The sequence below is a fragment of the Phocoena sinus genome, chromosome 15 (assembly GCF_008692025.1).
Source record: "Phocoena sinus isolate mPhoSin1 chromosome 15, mPhoSin1.pri, whole genome shotgun sequence".
NCBI lineage: Eukaryota > Metazoa > Chordata > Mammalia > Artiodactyla > Phocoenidae > Phocoena > Phocoena sinus.
In genome coordinates, this window is record NC_045777.1 from 46,399,769 (window position 1) to 46,417,251 (window position 17,483).

The window sequence follows — 17,483 nt, forward strand, 5'->3', positions numbered from 1 at the left end:
CCAAGAATTGGTTTCGATAGGGAGAAGGAGTGGCGCACGATAGGGAGAAGAATTGGTTTCGATAGGGAGAAGGAGTGGCGCACGATAGGGAGAAGAATTGGTTTACGGGAACAAGTGAGGGGGTGGAAAGTCCCTAAAGGCCCCACAGAAGAGGCCTTCCCTGTAGGTTTCAGAGGAAGTGTGGGCCTGGCCACACCTTGATTTTGGACTTCTAGGCTCCAGAACCATGAGACAACAAATTTCTGGGGTTTTATGTTTGTTTGTTTGGTTAGTTGGTTGGTTGGTTTGGGGCCTTGCTGTGTGGCTTGTGGGATCTCAGTTCCCTGACCAGGGATTGAACCCAGGCCACGGCACTGAAAGCTCAGAATCCTAACCCCTAAGTCACCAGGGAAATCCCAAATTTCTGCTGTTTTAAACCACCCAGTTTGTGGTACTGTGTTAGGGTAGCACTAGGAAACTAATACGAACTACGTAATTTCTTTCCTAAGGATAGTAAATGTGTGTGTGTGTGTGTTTATGTGTGTTTTAAACAAATCCGGACTATTTCATTGTTTCTCATTCAAATTCCCTTCTGCTATTTTTCAGCTCAGTTACACGTCCAGACAACAACATGGTGAAGTTAGTTTCATGAGCAGAGTCAACGGCCTTCTGTAGTGATGTAAGTGATAAGACACCATATCTGTCCATAAGTGTCTCCAGAGGTGTGTACAGTGGTTGAGATGACCCTTTAGGGGTAATGGCACTGTCTTTGGTTGAAATCGCCTCTGTCAAAGGCATAAGGACTCACATCCAGGGGACAGACAGCAGGATATCCTAACCTGGATTCTGTAGGCAGTGGGCCCAAGATGAGGCTTGCATGCCAGGCTCTATTGGAGGTGCGGTCACAGGGCAGCAGGAGTGAGGGGAGAAAGGGAGCCAGGGTGCAGCCCGCAGCTGAGCTGACCTTCCCTGCTCTAGAAAGTGCAGCTGATTGCTCAGCCTTGCCTCTGGTCTCCCGGAGAGGCCACGAAGAACACATAACCTCGGGACAGCCCGTCAGGGAAAGGAAGGGAGAAGCATCTATTGTGAACCCTTCCTGTTTTCCACTCATCTGCTTCCCTCAGGAGGTGTTAATGTCTCTGTGTTTCGGGGTGGTCTTACATTGACCCTCCAGTAGCTATTGAGGAAGAGAAATCCCATGTCCAATGGGGTTTCAATGATCTATTGTTTCATAGCAAACTACCCCCAGGCTTAGTAGCTTCAAACAATAACAACTTGATAAGTTTTACCCTTGCAGGTTGATGCGCAGGTCTTATGCTGCCTTCACCTGGGCTTACTCTCGAGGCCAGATTCAGCCAGCAGGTTGCCCAGGGCAGGGCTCTGCTGGGGCAGCTGGTGTGACTCAGGTTCCCCCTCTGGTGTCTTTTATCTTCAGCTTCATCCCAGCACAATGTTCTCAGGTGAGGCCATGAGAGGTGGTGAGAGCAGAAGCAGGACAGGCTCCTGACACATCACTTCCGCCACATGCTATGGTCTAAGTAGGTCACATGGCCAGCCCAGAATCAAGGAGAGGGAAACAGACACTAGCTCTTGGTACTTAGATATTTCATCTACTGTATATGGTGTGGTACTCCCTCGGAGTCCACTTGTGTGGGGAGGAGCCAGGTCAGGCTGTCCCCGGGTGCCAGACCTGCTGGGGCTTCCGCCCTGATGGGTGCCCTAAGGCTCAGAGGAGGACCCTCTCACCCAGGGGCACTGAAACAACAGCAGTTGTTGTTAGGAGACCAGGGAATGGCAACTGTGGCCAGACCTCCCATGTCTCAAGGGCGGCACGAGGATGTAAATCCACAGGACTCACGGATACAGGATGACAGGTGCTGATGGGGTCACAGGGAGCGTTGAGAAGACCCAGAGTAGGACTTAGGAACTGGAGTGAGGGGTCTGGGAAGGGAGGAGGGTCCATGGATAGCGTTCAGCACAACCTGAAGGCCACCCAGAGCAAGGTGAGGACGCTGGACACCTGGCACATCATTGGAGGGCAAGGCCACCTGGAAAACAAACTTTCCTCTGGCCTCAACTCTTTGCCTGGTGCTGCCCCTGAACAGAATATATCTAAGCTCAAACCAGAGTATCAGTGAAAACATTCTTTAATTCATTCCATCGTTAGACTTTCAGTTGTTCACATAATTTCAGTGTTAAAGAGACCTCTAGATTCTGTGTCAATCATAGTCTCTGTTCCCCCAGAAGAGACCCTAAGACAATGACGAGGGTGCAAGTGTTTATTTTTGAGGTGACTTTAGGAAATGGTGGTGGGGAGAGGGGACAAGAGTCAAGGAGAGGAAGCAGCCAGTAAAGGCCGCATAGTTGACAAGTTACCGAAGGCCTCACGGGGGCGCTCCTATGGGGCAACTTTGGGGCACCTCGTGGAGCCCACCTCTGAGTGACCTTCACTGGTGGGCAAGTTGGTTGGGGTCTTTAAAAAAATTTTTATTTTATATTCACTTACAGTTGGTTTACAACATTGTGTTAGTTTCAGGTGTACAGCAGTGAATCAGTTATGCATATAACTATATCCACTCTTTTGTGTTTTTTTAGATTCTTTTCCCATTAGGCTATTACAGAGTATTGAGTAGAGTTCCATGTGCTATACAGTAGATCCCTTTTGGTTATCTATTTTGTATATGTAGTGTGTGTATGTTAATCCTGAACTCCTAATTTCTCCCTCCTCCTCCCTACCTTTCCTTGAGTAACCATAAATTTGTTTTCAAAGTCTGTGAGTCTGTTTCTGTTTTGTAAGTTAAGTTCATTTGCATCATTTTTTAAGATTCCACATATAAGGGACATCATATGATATTAGTCTTTATTAAGCAATTCCCACCAACTGTGGGTGGAGGGCCACTCCTGAGGATGGAGGGTCTCCAGAGTCCCAGGAGGTCCTGGGGGTTCACAGCTGGGAGCTTTTGGGTGGCATGCTCAGAGATGGGGGACACTGAGGGGACATGGGAGGTATTGGGTGTTGCTCTGGTGACCGTCCATGTCTTTAGAAACATACAGTTTATGAAATCAACATATGAAAGATCAAATCCACACTTTTGACAAATACTATCACCTTCCAATAATTTCTTTCCATTGATTTCCACCCTTCCCAAATCTGAGTCTCAGAAAACACAAATTACCAAAGAGTGGCTGTAAAAGCAGAACCACTGCAGGGCAGTGAACAGAAGCCACAGGCCGCAGGGATAGGTCATAGTTTGCTCTAGGCTGAAAGGACTTACGTCTTGCTCAGTAATACAGAGTTCACGGAGCAGTTGGCTCATAACCTCCCTTTTTAGGGTCAAACTTTCTGGTTGGGCAATCCTAGCTTCTTGGGCACCACCTGCAAACCGAAGCCCGCAGGGTAAGGATCGTCAGGTTCCTGGACAATGTGCAGAGGACGGTCACTCCCTAAGTGGGAGGGGCCTGGCTCTGGTTTCATGGACTTTCTAACTGAGCTGCCTGCCGTACACGTGTCTGAAAGTCAGTTGTGCCGCTTCTGGAGGCTGCCCTGGCCTGGTTCTTGGTGAGCTCAGGCTCCCGCAGGCAAGGAGATCACATTTTACCCTGTCTGACTCTGTTAATAATGTCCTGATCCTTCCAAGGCCTTCCCGACGGCCAGAGGTGCCCTTCCATAAAAATAACCACCAGCAGCAACACGGGGATTGCAATCAGCTCAGTGAGCTGTCATCTCACAGCACGAAAGAAAGAGACAGGTGAGGGGGTGGTGGGGGGAGAAGAGTGTGGGGTGTTAAAAAAGCAGGAGAGAAGAAGCAAAAAGGTGAGAGAGAGAGAAGGAAAGGGGTTGAAAAAGGGGACAAGCATTGGAGTGCAAAGAGCTTCTGTGAGGAGTGAAGGCCAGCCAGCACGGAAGGGACCCAGGGTGGAGGCTGCCATCAAAGCTGTGACCAAGCCAGCTTCCACGGTGGGCAGTGGAGCTTAGCCCCAGTGTGGAAGATGCCCCTCGAGTTACCCCCGAAGGGGAGGAGTTGGCACCTGTATACACCAATCTAGGGCAGCCGTTGTTTGAGGGCTGCTCCTGAGGGGTCTCAATTCCCTGATGCTTCTACCCTGTCGCAGGAAGTGCTCGATGGCAATGCAGGGAGTGCCAGCTGGAAATGAGGCCCCTGGGCACAGCAGGAGGCAGAGAGGGTAGAGGGCAGGGCGGCCAGTGCGGGCCACAGGTTTCTGCCCAGTTTCTTGAAGCTTCTCCTCATAAACCTCTGTCATTGACATTTCAAAGGAAAACAGTGATACTATCTCTGCTTGACTTGAATTTGATTCCAACACTTTCTTATAATGTCCCAGACCGAGGGGACCTGGTGAATCCTCCCCCTGGGAAGCTATACTCTTCCTGGGAGAGCAGAGCAGGGAGGAGCACCTCTGAGGACGCAGCCGTGGAGTTGCCTTCTGACTTGTGGTAAACTGGTCTCAGTTTCAATTCTTGAGAAAGGGAAAAACAGAGATATGTACTTTATGTGAAAGCCTTTCAGAAAAAGTTCTCATTGCTTGAGGTGACTCACGGCAGGTTGTCTTAAGCAAATAAGAAAAGAGCAAAGAATGGGAGCTTTGGAAAAACCCTTTTGAGTCACAGCCAACGAAGTTCCTTTACTGAAATAATCAGAGCATCTTGTATGGTGGTCTCACAAGATGGTCTGATGGCATGGATTTCAAGGGCAAGTTTAATGTGTCTCTAAGTAACATCTGACCCAATGGAAGTCTCAAAATGATGACTATTTCACTTGTTTAAAATACTCATTCATTTAACAAATACTTGTTGAGAATCCCATAAGAGCTGGGCTCTGTTCTCCATGCTGGGAGAACAGCAGTGAACCACACACACAAAGACCCCTCCCCTGGGGGAATTTCTTGTCTTGTGCAAAACCGACAATGAATAAATAAGCGAAATACAGAAGAGGTCAGATGGTGATAGATGCAACAGAAAAGGACAAAGCAAGGCAAAGAGTGAGGTGGAGAAAATCTGGGAGCTGCAGTTTTAAGCAGAGTAGGTGGGCAATACCTAAGCTGAGTCTGGAAGGAGAGAGGGAGGGAGCCACTGGCACCAGTGGGGAAGGGCCTTCCAGGCAGAGGAAACCTTAGGTGTGAAGCCCTGAGCTGGGAGTGTGCCTGGTGTATTAGAGCTGCAGCTACAGGCTGGGGTGGCCAGGACAGACCACTGAGGGGCTTGGACAGAGGAGTAGTGTAGTATGAATTCGTTTTCAACACAGTCCCTTGGGCAACTGAGGTGAGAACAGCCTGGTGGGGGGGTGGGGGGTGGAGAGGGCGGGGCAAAGATGGGAATAACTTAATCTCCATCCTTGGTGTCAGTATCTGACTGTGGTCACTTTAGGGGTGCTAATCACGGAAGGAACTTTTGAGAGCTGGCAGAGGAGCAATTTGGAAAGAGTCAAGGGCTCCTTTATGCCAGGAAAATTTCCCACAAAAACTTCTTTACATTTGGTGATTCTAGTCCACATATATGGCCAAAGAGAGTGAGACACTAACTTTAAAAGGCAGGCTGAACCTCGTATAAAAATGAGCCAAAGGGGCTTCCCTGGTGGCGCAGTGGTTGAGAGTCCGCCTGCCGATGCAGGGGACACAGGTTCGTGACCCGGTCCGGGAAGATCCCGCATGCCGCGGAGCGGCTGGGCCCATGAGCCATGGCCGCTGAGCCTGCACGTCCGCAACAGGAGAGGCCACAACAGTGAGAAGCCCACGTACCGCAAAAAAAAAAAAAAAAAAGAGCCAAAGGCCTTAACAGACACCTCACCAAAGAAAGGATACAAATGGCAAAGAGCATATGAAAAGATGCACCACATCTCCTGTTATCAGGGAAATACAAATTGAAACAACAAAAGATATGACTGCACACCTCTTAGAATGGCCCGAATCCAGAACACTGACAACACCAAATGCTGAGGAGGATGTGGAACAACAGGAACCCTCATTCGTTGCTGGAGGGAATGCAAAATGGTTCAGCCGCTTTGGAAGACAGTTTGGTGGTTTCTTACAAAGCTAAACATACTCTTACCATATGATCCAGCAATCACTATTTGCTCAAGAGTTGATGAAAACTTACGTCCACACAAAAACCTGCACACAGATGTTTACAGAAGCTTTATTCACCATTACTAAAACTTGGAAGCAGCCTAGCTATCCTTCAGTAGATGAATGGGTAAATAAACAGTGTTATATCCAGATAATGGAATATTATTCAATGGTAAAAAAGAAATGAGCTATCAAGCCATGGAAAGACATAAATACATATTACTAGGTGAAAGAAGCCAAACTGAAAAGTCTACATACTCTATGGTTCCAACTATACAACATTCTGGACAAGGCAAAACTATGGAGACAGTGAAAAGACCCATGGTTGCCAGGGTTTGAGGGGAAGGAAAGGATGAACAGGCAGAGCACAGAGGATTCTTAGGGCAGAGAAACTACTCTTGTATGATCCTGTCATGGTGGATACAGGTCAGTATACATTTGTCCAAACCCATACAGTGTACAACTGTCAAGAGTAAACTATAAACTCTCAGCAATAATGTGTCAGTGTAAGCTCATCAATTGTAGCAAATGTCCCACTTTGGTGGGGGATGTTTATAATGGGGGAGGCTATGCTTTGGGGGAGATATAAGGGGAATCTAGGTACCTTCTGCTCAATTTTGCTGTGAACTTATAACTGCTCTAAAAATGAAAGCCTATAAAATAAAATAGGTTGATGTAAAGCACTTGCATATAAATTGTTCTCATTAATTAACACGAAAGGGGAAATTAGCATTTGATGACCTGCCCTAGGCTGGGCATCCACCGCACCTGCTGTTTTGCTGTCACCAAAGCCCTTCAGGGTGGGATGTAAAGCTAAGCATCCTCTGTGATTCATCTCCACCCATCCTACCCAGCACTCTCCAGGCCTCGGGGAGTGGGGAGGGGTGCAAATTCTAGCTGGTTCCAAGGAGAATTTTTCTTTGGACTTTATTTCCATGAGTTTGGCTCTCTCTGGCCAACTACAGTCAAGTTCTCTGGTGGAGACCAAGGCAGATAGAAAGATATGCCCAGAATGGAGCGTTCTGGTACCCACTCGATGAAGTTTTTTTGTGGCTGTTTAAAATAATAGTTCTGATGACTATGTAACAATATACGAAATGTTTGGGGGAAAGGTAAAACAAAATACACAGCTGAATTCATGCCACAATTACCGGTATACATTTTAAGGAAATTGACAAGAAAGAGAAAGAGAGTAGGAAGAGCATGAGTATGACGTAAGTGCCACAGGATCACGTGACTAAAGCGTCACAGGGCTATGATCCCTGTGAGTGCATTTTCATTTCTCAGTTGTTTCGAACTCCTTGCTTCCTGGTCTCTCCTTTGCTACCAAAGAAAGTCTGCTTTCCGTGAACTGACAGTTTTAAAGCGTTTGAACATCAGACTGTAGATGGCTAAGTGGGTCTGCTTTCTCCTCTCCTGCGTCTGGAAGCTGAGACTCAAGTCTTATTCCGAGGGCTCCTGTGTCCCACGCGGGAGGCCAACCTTTGACTCACTCTGTCCGTTTCAAAGTTCCGGGGACAATATAACAATTTCCTGGCAGTAATCGTTCGTCATCAGCAAATTAAAGGAACAAAGATACCTGATACTGTCTTTCCTCCTTCCTTCTCTCTTTGCACAAATTTAGTCCAACAGGAACTTCGCAGGTCACCTTTCTTGCCATGTGACTTTAATACCCTTCCAACAACCTCAGACACTTTGCTGCAACTTTATGAATGAAAAATCCCTGCTAACAAATGTCAAAGGAGGAAGATTCAACTCTTGAGCTTTAACTAGAAAAGGAGGTAAAAATATGATTTATAAAGAAGTCTGTTCAGACTAAAAGGTTCAGAATAGAAGGTTAAAGATACTAAGTCCACATGTTTATGCCTATAGGAAGGCTGCCATTTACTTCCATCAATGCATATTTTGTGTGTGTGGGAAGCAATTTATAGCATCACTCAGGACCTTAATTTTTCCTTCTATGGGAAGTTTTTAAAACTTGCTGTCCCAAATGCCCGCTGGTAGTACTACAGTGATAGTCATTGAGTATTTATACTACCCGGAGATTTTTGATCTGCGAAACTAGCTGTCACACTGTTTCAAATGCATTTAAAAAGGATTCGAGGGCTTCCCTGGTGGCGCAGTGGTTGAGAGTCTGCCTGCCGATGCAGGGGATGAGGGTTCGTGCCCCGGTCCGGGAGGATCCCACATGCCGCGGAGCAGCTGGGCCCATGAGCCATGGCCGCTGAGCCTGCGTGTCTGGAGCCTGTGCTCCGCAGTGGGAGAGGCCACAGCAGTGAGAAGCCCGCGTACCGCTAAAAAAAAAAAAAAAAAATTCAATTTATGAAGTCTTTATTTTCTAGATTAACCCCTAGTAAGATGCTCCCATGTAACAATCATGTATTTTTACGGCAATTTCTTTTCCCTCCCTGTGCCCCTTTCCTTTCCTCCCTCCCTGCCTTCTGAATTAATCATCTGTCACTTGTGCTCCTACTGCTGTATTTCTTGTAATGCTTAAATTATTCAGAGTATTTAACAGGCAAACTTTTTTTTTTTACATTTTAGTAGGTAAAAATGCAATTAGTGACACTCTCCAGTATATTTCCTCTTGTCCTCCTCTCCTGCCTTGTTTTTCTTACTTTGCCTTTGTTCTCTTGCAAATGGGAATGTGGGAAAGCTACACCAAGATATGGGGGGAAATGTAGTAAGGCTCCATCACGCATTAATGTTCTAATTAACGTGGTAGCTGGCAGCGCTCTGCTAATACACTGCTGCATCCCAGTTCCTCTGCTGTGACCTCACTCTTTGATGTAGCTGCTGTGTGGCTCTGCTTCCAACCTTAGCTGTAAAAAGTAGACCCCGGCATAAGCTGGCACATGCCATCATCTCCTGGCCCTCCTACAGACGCTGCATAGTTCCTGCTCTGCTCTGAGCCAAGCTGGCTTGTCCTTCCTCTCTTTCTTCCCTGGTTCTGCAGTTGGACGTGGCTGGCACATAGATGACTGTGATTCGAAGTGAACATTTCTAAGAGTTGTCTTTGACAAGATTAGGTGTCTCAGGAGCTCCCCCGTACCCTGGCTTCCCTGCCATCGGGAACCTGACCCTCGCACTATTGTAACCTCAGTCTGACTCTGAGCCCCAACACCACCTCTCTCAGGTTTCCTCCCGTCCAAACAATGACCCAAATCTGCTGAAGAAAGAGTCCAGATATTTAGACCAAAACTCTTAACACTTCTTTTAAAAATAGCTATCTGGACCCACTTTGTATACAATTAGCACAGCAGGAATTGTATAGGCCCACGCAGTGTCCAAATAACTCCATTTATTCTGGTGATGGACATCCAGAATTTACAAATAGTGCACACATGTTATAACTGGATTTGTTCCCAATAATATACTGGTCCCAGTGTAGCCATTTACTTGCAGCAATATTTACTACAGGATTTGAAATAGCCACATGTTTGTGAGAGAAACAATCTGGCGCCTCTGTTTTTGAGTAATTTGCCAGCATAGGGGAAGCTGCTGGGTCACAGAGTATGTACTGGGTTGGCCAAAAAGGTCGTTCCGGTCTTTCCATAGGATGTTACGGAAAAACCTGGATGAACTTTTTGGCCAGCCCTATACACATCAACCCTCTTAGGGTCCCTGGCTGGGTCTGAAAACTAGATTGATGAAGATGAGCAGGAGAAAAGCAGACAAGTTTATTTATTATAAGTTTTACATGACATGGGACACTTTATAAGGAAATGAAGCTCCAAAGAAACAGATCTATGTACTTTAGTGCTGGGTTTGATGAAGTGTGGAGAGCTGCGGAGGAACATGGTAGGTTAAGGAGTGTGAGGAATTGTAATAACTGCAGGAACTTAGCAAGGCCTGTTTGCTAGGAGTCTTTTCAGTGTCCCTTTATTTTTGGAGAAAAGGATGTTGCTTTCTTCGGGGGGGGCGGGCGCACCCCTCACAGGAAGGTTTTATAGCCTGTTCCAGGGAAGGTTTAGGTGGGAGGAGGTCCGCGTGACCGTCTTGGTTTTGTCTTTTTCTCAAATTCCTTCAGCTTAAAATATTCAGTATGCCAAGGTGCCATATTTTGGGGTGGCGTGTCCGAAATCCCATCAAAACACAACAGTGAGTTTTAAAATGTCATCTTTTGACATTGCATTTTGCTTAAAACTACTTAAGGTGACATTTCTGCAGGACCTGAGCACCACTTCCAATTCGAACTTGTGTGTTAGGTTGATTCAGGTGGTTGCCGGCGTAGAGATTTGAAGAGGAAAGAGGGTTTTCTTGAAGTATAAAAACATTTATTGAAGTCTATTTTAAAAAAGAGTATGAGGTATATAAAAAAAAGAGTATACATGTCAAGAGTATACAGTTCAAACTGAACACACCCTTGGAACCAGGACCCAGATCGAGAATCAGCACCTTCCCCATCCCCAGACAAAACTCTCCAGCAAAGGTAGCCATACCCTGACTTCTAACAGCACAGATGAGTTTTTTCTATTTTTGTACTTCTTTCTATTTTGTACTTTCACTCCACATCATATTTGTGGTATTTACACGGCTGCATGTAGTCGCAGTTCATTCATTTTTATTGCCGCAGAGATTTGCATTTCCATGATGTGAATAGACCAGAATCCATTCTACTATTGCTGGGAATTTGGTTGTCTTGTTTTAGCTGTGACAAAGAGCTCTGCTGGCATATGTCTTTTGGTGCATTTCTAACGGGTGTACTAAAGTGACATTGCTGGATCATAGAGTATGGACATGGCGGCTTTATTTGACATGGCCAAGCTGTTTTCCAGGGTAGTGGTGTGTCAGTTCACACTTCCATCAGCAGGTCACGCGTGGTCAAGTTTCTCCACATCCTCACCCACACTTGGCATTATCTGTGTTCTTCGTTTTAGCCATTCTGAGGGTGGCTGTAATTTGCATTTCCCTAACAACCAATTAAATTGGGCAAGGCCCGTATATTCATTGACCATTTGGATATACCTGGGGAGATAGACTTTTAATATTTCCAAGGAGTGTTTGCTTGTGCCATACAAAATGAAGTAGAAGAAACATTTTCCATGAAAACATAAAAATGCAAAACTAACTTCACCCTCACTTAGCTTTCCATCCAAGTATACAAACACAGGTGGACATCACTTTCCTGGCAGGTAACCATCTAACTTAGATGGATTCATGAAGAGCCTTCCACAGTGGTACAGGCGGGATTCACCGGAGAGCAAGAAGCACCCAGGGACACACAACAGTGAGAGCCATTAACACCCCAGACCTAAAGAGGCAAAGGGAGCAGTCCCAGGAGACAGGTGAGAACCGCTCCAGGGAGGAGGACCTCCTGGCAGAAGCCGTGGTTGTGAAGGGATACAACCACTGCCAGGAAACATTTCCCAGAGCAGAGAGGAAATGGGGAGGAGATACCGTAACCCCTCTCTTCCCCTGCCCTACATTCTTGGGTCATGCTGGCCACTGGCCAAATCCAACCAAAGTCCAATGAACAAAGGAGCCCCGAAGAGGTGACCCAGGGCTCAGAGCAGGAGAACAGGAGAGTGGAATGGCCCTGCGGGGGGATGGAAGTGAAGCAAAGAGATTAACCAGCGCATGCAGGTGCTGCAGAGTGATGGGAAGCGTACGAGAAGCTCTGGACTCTTGTCACTCACTGCTGTGTCATTGAGAAGATAAATAATCTTTCTGAGCCTCAATATCCTAATCTGTAAAAGAGGTTTGCCTCAACGGTCTGTGAGGTTCCTTTCTGTCCCCTGACTGTTTTTCGAAAATTGTCGAGTCACTGCCATCTTCATCAGGATGGGCTAGCCGGGTCCCCAAGGTCCCCGCTGATCCTATACAGCACCCATTGGCTTTTGGGTTTACAAACCGTGGCCTAAGCTGTCTAGGTGAAAAAACTCTCAATTAAAACCTGCTCCTGGGTAAATCTTATATTGCCACCTATAAATAGGTTCCTGCTTCATTAAAGTAGTGCCCAGTGAGAAAGAAATGATGCAGCTGGTCTGGGTTTCAGACGTTCCATCCTTCTACAGCAGAGAGCAGTCTAGATGCAGGGCAGGCCCATTGGGGAAGGTACTAAAGCCACCAATATAGGGTAAAGTAGAGGTCCAGCCCCATATGCTAACCAAATACAAGGAAGGGGGAAGAGAATTTATCAAAAGCACCCCAGCAAAATGTACCAGTAGCTATTAAAATCTAAAAAAACACACCCCCTATGCTCCAGCAATTTCACTTCTGGATATATCCCCTAAAGAAAGCCTCGAGCATGGTTTGCTGAAACTGACTTGAATTGGAGTTCTACCCCTTATTACCTCCTTATCACCTAGCCTGTGTGGTTAGAGTGTATTAATTGACTAATAATTTATCTTGACACTGTATTTGTGGAGACTGTTCTTTGAACTTCTGTTATAAGCTTGGTTTCTGCTGTGTATTGGAGTGTTTCTGTTAAGAGTTATGCCATCCAGAGAAATTCAATGCCAGGAAGTGTTGCCCAATAGATAGAGGGCCAAAGGGAAAGCCGGAGGGCCAGCTGTCCTAGCCAGCTCCTCTGCTATTGCTGGCCAACCTTGGGTGACCTTGTCACCGCTCCTGTTCCCCTTATCTGGCGCTGGCAGGTCTTCGCCCCAGATCATGAGGTCACTTTCATTTATGAAGAACCTCAGGAAAACCTTAGGTCTTTCTCTGCTTCACAACGACGAATACCTCTGTGACCATCTAAGGTGGATGCCTATCCTTTCTCTGGCCGCACTTGCAGGATCTTAACTCACTGACCAGGGATGGAACCCAGGCCCCGGCAGCGAGAGTACAGAGTCCCAACCACTGGACCACCAGGGAATTCCAGGATACCTATTCTTTTATCAGCTGCATTTGCATTGTTGATGTACAAAATAGCTGTTCAGACATCAACCCGTGGACGTTGTTTATTAAATGAGACTAAAGTCAAATTGGCATTTATGGCCTCAAGAAGTCAGTGAACTTATGTGATGAAAATTTTATCAGCCATGTAGATTTTCATCTGTCTTCTAGCTTGGAATTGGACATGCCACTGAATTTAATAATTGATGAATAAAGAGTTCTACTGAAATTATGAGTCAAATTATTCAAAATTTACATGATATTGCAAAACATTATGTTTCCTCTAACGATGTGAGATGGTGGGATTTTTTGATTGAGTCAATGAAAGCATGGGGTTTTAGCTTAGTTTCAACTCTCCAATTTTGTCTCCTACAAAAGATGAGCCTTAATCATCAAGGTTTTTGAGTTCTTTAAGAGGAAATTGTATAGTTAAAAAAGTAAGAAACACAACAAGATGGTTTTCACAGACATAATGTTGGGCAAAAGAAATTGAACGCAAAAGACAATAGACTGTAGGATTTCACGTGTGTGAGGTTCACAAACAGACCAAACTGGTCCAGGCTGACAGAGGTCAGAGTCGTGGTTACTTCCGAGGGTTGTAGGGGAGGACATGAGACAGTCCCCTGAGTGCTCAAAATAGTCTATATTTTGGTGATTTCACGAGTGTTGACATATGTAAAATTTATCAAGCTGTATCCTTGCTATTTTTGCCCCTTGCTGTATAGGTTATAGCTAAAAATAAATAAATTATTAATTAATTAAATAGCTTATAGCTAAAAATAAATTAATTACAATAATTTTTAAAGAATTGAGCAAAAAGAGAAACCACCTGGAACACAGTGATAGCTTAAGATGAGTATTTTGCAAATCATCCATCTATAATCTAGACTTACTCTGGTACTATTTTAAGGAACTATGAAAACGAAGAAAGACACTCCACAAATAGTTTGAGCTATATTTCGAAAACAATTGATTTAGGTAATTAATAAATCAGTTTGTTGTATATGAATCTCTCAGAATGAAGAGGCATCATCTTTACTAAACCTGATTTATTTCTCAGCCATACAGAGAGCAATCTCACTGCCCAAGTTATCTGATATCAATGTTTTGGGTCACATAGAAGGTTCCATGATATCATGTATTTTAATTACCTTATTGTCCATAACGTGCATATCTAATTACAAATAATTTTCCTGTAATATTTGCTTGTATGTGTTTGTTCAGATAATATCTTGTGACGAACAGGGTGGTAAACATTTTTCCTTTAATATGCTTTCAGAATTGTACAGAGTTTTCTGCAAAGCATCAGCTGTATTGCTAAAAATGAATCCATTTCTTGTTGTGTTCTGCTGGTTGTTGGATGGAAAAAATGTTGACAAATTATTAAATTAATCTTGAAGCTCTAATTATTGTAATTTCTTTTGCAGCAATCCGCTTGAAGGAAAAGAAGTGTCAAGTCCCTAAATTATCAGTGAGCCAAGAACACTTGTTAATAAATCCTGTACACAGAGCTTGCTGGACAGTTTTATGTTTATTTTCAATTGCATGCACAATGACTGTTCCCAGTTTATTTTTTCTAACTTCTGCCCTAGAGACCTGGCACTAGATAAAACTCAGATATACAAGAAAACAAGGAAGTGACTGATAAAAACCATGACATGGAGTCTAGAACTAAACTGCTTATTCTGTCCACAGAGATCATAAAAATTCTTGCTCGTGGTCATTTCTGGATGATTTCCACCGCAGGGATTGGACAAGTCCCCATCTTCCTAAGCCACAAAGTTGGGCTGCCTGAGGCTGGGGTGACCTACAGCAGACACTGTTGACAGCCTGCCCAGATTTCTTTGTACACTCTTCACTGTGTTTACAGGCCACCCTCACCAGTCCTCAAGGACCCCTCAAACTTCGGTGTGTTTTTCCTTCCAACAACCTGAGGCATGTTCTCCAGCTACCACATTGCCCAAATGTGCGGACAGCCTGGAGAACTGGGAAGTTACTCACCTCCAGTGACCGTTGGGTGTGGGACTTCGAAAGCCCAGCTCCCTTGTCTCAGGTTGGAACAAATTTTCAGATTAACTTACCCCCCAGAGTTCTTCATGGGATCAAGCAGAAGTCACCTTCTGCAGGACTTTGCCAGGCCCTGTATCCTTGCTCCGTGCCCTTCCTCCCTCCTTCTGCTCCCCGCACTGTTTCCCCATTTCCTTAGTGTCTCCCCGGGGGTACTTCCTTAATCAATCGCTCTCACATAAATCTTCATCTTAGGGCTTGCTTCTGGAGAACTTGAACATGACCCTGAACCCTCATGTGCAACCTGCAACGTGGGTTTCACAAATGCTGCATCATTACTGAGATTGGAAGGGGCTCAGGAGCTGAAGACTGCTCACCATGACTGCTTTTTCTCTGCTTTTTTTTTTTCACTATTGCAAGAATTCAGTTCTAACTTACCCCCCACCCCCCATACACACACTCCCTTTTACACATTCAGCACTTTTGGGATGTCAACTCGATTCTGCATACAACACCTGCATAGTCAATTGTATATAACTTCAAAATGACCTTGAGTGCAAAAATGTTGGACCCATCACCTACGTACCTAATTCACCTCTAATAGGTTGGGGGCAAAAACAGAAATCCTTCCAATCAAGGTCTTACAAGTTCAGTGTTATTACGAAGCATCGTCATTACAAAGCGGCATACCTAGTTGAAATATAAGGCAAATATTCACGACTCATGAATTTAAAATATAGGCAGTAAAGAAATAAACAGAATCTGTGGCGCATTTTTCACTCCATGTGTATGATTGTAAATGTAAGAGTGAAAAACACTTCAACTCTTTTGGAGAAACACAGTCAAACATTCACTCATGAAGACAGATCCTGAATTCACAATATTCCTTACTATAGATGATTGGCTACCAATTTGCACTTTGGTAAGCCCAGGAGACCTTATTCAGCAATCTTGTCTGTAATTTTTAACATCAAAGAGAATTCTTCCTTTTCTAGTTACCTTTAAAATCTCCCTGGAACGATAGGGGGGAATAATTGGATATGTTAGTGTAAATAATTTGGTGCCTATTTTTGTGAATATGTTTTAAAATAATCAACCAATCAAGTAATTGTTAAGTCCCTGAGATCACAGCAGATGTAGCATGCCTAAAAATAGAATACAAAAACAGAACCATTCTTCTCAATATAGTACTTTTTTCTCACACCTCAAGGATTAAAACAGAACTAGTTAGTTGGGTTATTAATCTCTGTTACAAACTATTTTTCTGAAGAGTAAGTTCTGGATAATTCAGGGGGCAGTTCTTGTCCCCTATTTCCCAACACTGAAATGAAAATAGGGTAACAGTGATGTCAAGGCATGGAAATAATTGACCCAATAAGTGGCCCCCGGTTCTTGATCTTTATGGAACTGGGTCTTTACCCAAGGGCTTTGGACATAAGAATTCAAGAATGGCTGTCAGAACCCCACTATGGGCCTCAAGTTCTTTTCTGTTTTTAATTAATTAATTAATTTATTATTTATTTTTGGCTGCGTTGGGTCTTCGTTGCTGCGTGCGACTTTCTCTAGTTGTGGCGGGTGGGGGCTACTCTTCGTTGCGGCGCATGGGCTTCTCATTGTGGTGGCTTCTCTTGTTGCGGAGCATGGGCTCTAGGCGCACAGCCCAGGCATCAGGCATGTGAGTGAATGAACCTCAGTTGATTCCAGCCCTTGGCCTTGAAGCCTCCCCAGCTGATAGAGAGTGACATAGAAATGAATTGTGCCCACCAAGTCCTATCCAGTTTACAGATTTCTGAGCAAAATAATTATAAACATTGTTTTAAGTTGCTAAATTTTGAGATAATTTGTTATGCTGTCCTAGCAAGGGAAACACCAAGTGAAGACAGAGTTTCAAGCTCTGCCTCCTGTCAAAGCCTGCTGGGGTCAAAATAAGATGATGGCTGAGACCTCACCGCTGGGTTGATCATGTAAAAGGCTCTGGGAACACTGAAAGGGGGTGAGGGTAGAGCTGGAATGGAGTGGGTTTAAGAAAGAAGTGGCATGGAATTGTAAACAGCCAGTAATGACAACTCATTCAAGGAGTTTTGCTACAAAGTAGATTTGAGAAATGGGGCAGTGGCTGGAGAGAAAGTGGGATCGGGAGAGAGGTTTTGCTTCATATGGCAAACATAATGGTACATATGTCGACGGGAATCAGCCAGTAAAAAGGGGGAAATGGATGATGTAAAAGCGAAAGGAGAACACTGCTGGAGCCCATTCCACAAGAGGTAAGAAGGTCTGGGGTCTATGACTCTGTGACACAGCTGGAGAAGTTGGCTTTAGCTGGAGATGGGCAGTTCATTCATAGTTACAGAGGGAAGGGCACAGATGCAGGCAGGTGAGGGGAAAGATGAGTAGGTACTTGTCTGCTCACTTCCATTTTCTTAGTGGGAGAGTAGGGGGCTGAGGCAGTGTATGGGCTCACCGAGGAGTATTGGGGGCTCACTGGAGGCCCCTCATCATGAATTGAAAGGGAGACCAGGTAGTGTGGTCACGTCCTTGGCCAGCCACATTCGGTGGCCTGGGTGCAAGCACAAAGG